Below are 5,011 nucleotides of genomic sequence, written 5' to 3'. Positions count from 1 at the left end.
TACCCTTGAATTTTTAGAAATTAGGCGTCACGACCACGTCACGGTAACCGTACCCGTAGCCATGACAATTATTTAATTAAACACACCTAAAGCAAACTACGCATTTGAATTATTTTCCTAAACTACTTTATTGAAATAGTTCCATCTATAACAATCCCAAATCAATTATAAATCCTAACTTATTCAGCTTCTAAAAAATCTAATTAACTAAAAGCCTATTCACGTCCTCCATGATAATCATTTTTTAGAACTAGGTTCTTTCGAATTATTTGCACAAAAAAACAATCAAATTTATCTCAATTTCACAAAGTCATTATTACTAGCTATATCCCTCCTTTGTACCGTATTTTAGTTGCAACAAACACTAAATTTGATAGTGATTTACTTACGAGGCAGCAGAGAAACAAAATATCAATAGCTCTAAATGGATCAACGTTACATTCTATACCACGTAGTACCAAAAATAAAGATTAAGGAAAGAAACGGACCTCGAAGTACTTTTCAATAGCAGAATTTCCCGAAATAAAACAAACTTTATAGTTGATTAAACCAAAAAATCTGGCGACGGGGCAGCGAACATCAATATATGTGGAACAAGAGCCACGAATCAGTCCAAGAGCGAACTCCGGACCTCGACCGAGCAATGAGAAATTTCACGTTGAAACCAAACACCTACTTCATTTTGATTTCTTCTTAGAGATGACTACACTAAACAAAACTTTTTCCTTTGGAAATTTTTCTTTGGATCTGAAAACTATGAACTAAAACCAGCGGTAAAAATCTTCTTCGGTGTTGTTTTGGGGAACTAGATCAACGAAAGTAGAGGATGAGAATAAGAAGAAAGAGATAGAAAAGTATTTTCTTTTCGAAATTATTTGCTTTATGCTTTCATATTGATAAAAACTAAGAACAACTCAAGAAGTTTTTAGAAGTTACTTCTCTTCCCCTAGCTTCTGGAATTGTTTTTCATGTCCGTTCCCCACTATGCCGTGTCTTGTAGGTCTTGTGTCCTAGATGAAGGAAAACGGCGGATCACCTTTTTTTTTTTTTTACCTCTCCCCCTTAGTGTTAAGCCTTGTTTCATATATATAGGTCTAGGTTAGTGGTAGGGTTTTAGGTTAAGGGGTATGGGCCTAGAAATTATGGGCTAGGTCCAAAATTAGGCCTAAATATGGGTTGCTCGAGCCCAAGCTCTATTCTTTTGCCGCGAATGAGATTAAAAATACGCGCCCATTTGTTAATTATTCCTACTATTCAAATAATTATTAAAATAAAACTAACCATTAAAACAAATCTATTTTTTGTATTTTCAAAATATCATACTAAAAAAAATGCGATACTATTGTTGTATATATTTTTTAAGATTTTTTTATTATTATTTTATTAAAAATGACTGCAAAACATTAATGAACCTATTTTTGTGATTTTGTTTTCTTGTAATAAAATAGAGTAAAAGAGTCAAAATTACTTAAAATATCTATATTATGCCTAAATTAAATATTTTACGCTAATATATAAAAGATCTTGGGGATGGTCAAAAATCACATGTCTACAGGTGGAATTTCAGCAATAGGAGCATTTGTTTCAGGAGGATGTGCCTAAGGTGTACGAAGATCCGGTATAAAATTTCTACGCATCTCTCTTCACTGTTAAAGGGGATCACATTTGTGTGCTAGTAAATTGAGTAGACATTGTGCTAGACGCTTCAGCATTGGGGAAGGTTCTCCAAATTTCATGTGAAGGGATGTCCTCAGTCAAGGGTGTTTGTGATGCTAACTTTAGGAGAGCCATCATGAAAGAGAAAGTTGTTCAGCAGGGGGAACATGTCATAAAAAGGTACTACTTCCTGAGTATCAGTTTCTCTTTGAGCTAGTCAATAAGGTGCTTTTACCTCGTGCTGAGAGGCGGTCTATCGCTACAAAGTCTGATTTAGTCTTAATGGAGGCTCTTGATGAGTTTGTCCCGATCAATCTGCCAGCAATCATGATAGACCATATGCAAAAGGTGGCAAACTTTAAAGGTGGCAATCATGGGCTTCCATATGGCTCTCTCCTCACTCGAGTGTTTGAATTTTTACAAGGTTCCTTTGGCTAATCCCAAAGTGGGCACACACAAGCAAACCTTCTCCAAAACCACTCTGGAAGAATGTGAGTGCGTAGAAAAGGTTGGTGGAAGCATTCCGACCATTTCTCAGCTGATCAATACTCAAAATGCTGCTTCTGAAGAGATTAGGAGGTCGAGGGCTCAGAATGCCATACTAGAAACACAGCTCAGTCAAGCTGTTAAAGGACCTAGTTCAGCTAATTCCACCAATGAAGAAGTTGCCCGCTTGACAAAGGAAAATGATGAGCTTCGCGCAAAACTGCTTGAAGAGCAGCTGTCTGCAAATGCCCGTTTGGACCTGGTTCTCAAAATCCTTGCTGCTTCTCTCTCTTAGTCTCCCTCTTCTAGTGCCCCTTAGATACCTCTTAGTGATTAGTGTCTTCTGTTATGATGCTTTGTGGTTGTTGTTTCTATTTTTGTTTGTCTTTTTATTTATGACATGCTGGATTTCACTATTACTACTCATGTTTTGCTCAGTCCATTGTTTATATCAATGAAACAGTTCCTCTCTTTGCTTGTACAATGTTGTTTTCCTTTGGCTTCTCTTTTCTGTCATGTTGTGTGCACATATGTGGCATGAGTTGGATGTGTGTCACACCTCCTTTTTCCGACCCCGCGAAGGGCGTAGGAGTTTTTTTTTTCAATTAAAGGACAATCGAAACGGGATTTATTTATTTGTTTCAGAGTCGCCACTTGGGAGATTTAGGGTGTCCCAAGTCACCAATTTTAATCCCGAATCGAGGAAAAGAATGACTCCATATTACAGTCTGCGTACCAGAAATCCGGATAAGGAATTCTGTTAACCCGGGAGAAGGTGTTAGGCATTCCCGAGTTCCGTGGTTCTAGCACGGTCGCTCAATTGTCATATTTAGCTTATTTATCTGATTTTAATACAATTATGAACCGATGTGCCAATCTTAACTTTTTACCACTTTATTATTATTTTTTTAAAAAAAAAAAAATTGTGGACATCGGTTAAAACATGTCTTTGGATTACGTCACATGAAATGCACCCGCAATCCGGAACACATTTTTATTCAATGTTTTAGGATTTAGATTTGGGTCGCATGAAATGCACATCCGAGTTTAAGAAGGTAAAATTAATTAAATCGCGCCTAAAGAGTCTAGCGCGTCATTATCTTTGGGGAAGGAAGTAAAATTCACTAAACAATCCATCCCAAATTCTAAGTAATTTTTTTTAAAATAATTAAATAAATAAATTAGATTGGAGAATCCTGTAAATTTTTGTATTATTTACATCTATTTATTTTTAGCGAAATCCTTCCTTATTTTAAGAATATCCTTTAATGACTACCTTTATTATTACTAAGTTTGTCTATAAATATAAAATCAATATCTACATTCTTAAAAATAATATATTAAATAGAAGAGAAAAACAAATATTAACAGAAAGTAATAAAAATTATAATCATAAATACAACATGGAATAAAATAAAAAAATAAAAAAAACTAATTATCCCATAGCTGGATTAAAATTCAAATTGTTAGTAAGACTTAAGCTTATTGAAACTAATTATTTACAAATACTGAAAATTGAAAGAAAAAATAAACTTGATTACTAAACCATATTTCTAAAAAATTTAAACAATTTAACCTTAACTAACTTTGTTTTAATTCACATCATGTCCTAATACTTGATTTGCAAACTAATTCATGTTTTAACTGAAATTAACTACATGATTCCGATTAACTTATCGTTGACGAAAAACCTTATGAATAAGGAACTTAGTCAATTTTTGCCAAACTGATTCAATAACGCCATTTTTTACGTTATTTCTTTTTATTATTAAACAGTTTTAATTAATAATCAGGCTTAAATATATTTCCTAATAATCTGGTTAAGGCGTTATTTAATATGTCGCTATAATATGCCTAGTTATGCCAAATGACAGTGATTTACAGAATAATAATACATGAATAACCTAAATACAATACAAAAAAAAAATTAAACTAAATTAAAAATTTAACACTCCATTCTTCATTTCAGCTTACAAAATGCCAAAATTACAGTTGTGTACCTGATATTGTCAATATAAGAAGAAGAAAGTCAGCAACGTAATACGTAACACAGCAACAACAACAATAACCAGTCAACGAAAATCCCAGTGACAGATTTGAAAAATTCAAAATAAAATCCAGGAATGCCGAAAATAACGGACAGAAACCAAGGGAAATTTTCAGATTTTTGAAAGGCTAGTTAATCTTCAACCCTTAATTTCTACACCTGTATACCAGAATATTTATCAGGTGTGTACTACTTTCTCTTCTAATTTTCAACTTTTTTTTATTTTTCTTTGTATGTTTTTTCTTTTCTTGAGAGTTTCAATGTTTTTTCGGAATAAGTGTTCAGCTCTTTTTTTTTTCTAATCTCTCTTTTTTTCTCTGTCTGTGTCTCCTCTATCTGATTTCAAGACTTCTCTTTTATAACCCATCCCATAAATCTTTCAATTAATTAAAATCAATACTTTTTCTCTACCCAATCCATTATCTTCCCACTCATCCCCATTACATTAAATAAACATATCACACCACCCCATTATATTTTGTCCCCCATGCCTAACATAAAATAATACAAGATTCCTCCCACTTAATTTTGTCTTGTCCCCCTTTATATTAAATAACCATATCACAACCCACCCCATTTCATTTTGTCCCCCATGCTTCAAATAAACAATTACAAAATGTACAATTCCTAAACTACCCCTCCGATCCTATTGCAAATTACTATTTTACCCCCGAAAGTACTATAAATTACCAAACTACCCATCAGCTATAACACATCAATTAATCAAACTTAACCAAAATATAGACAATATGATTAATTTCTAACAATGTTCAAACAACAAATTTCATGAACATGAATTCTTCAACATTTCAACAACAAATC

This window comes from Nicotiana tabacum, chromosome 7, assembly GCF_000715075.1.
Source record: "Nicotiana tabacum cultivar K326 chromosome 7, ASM71507v2, whole genome shotgun sequence".
Classification (NCBI taxonomy): domain Eukaryota; kingdom Viridiplantae; phylum Streptophyta; class Magnoliopsida; order Solanales; family Solanaceae; genus Nicotiana; species Nicotiana tabacum.
This window is presented reverse-complemented; position numbering follows the sequence as displayed.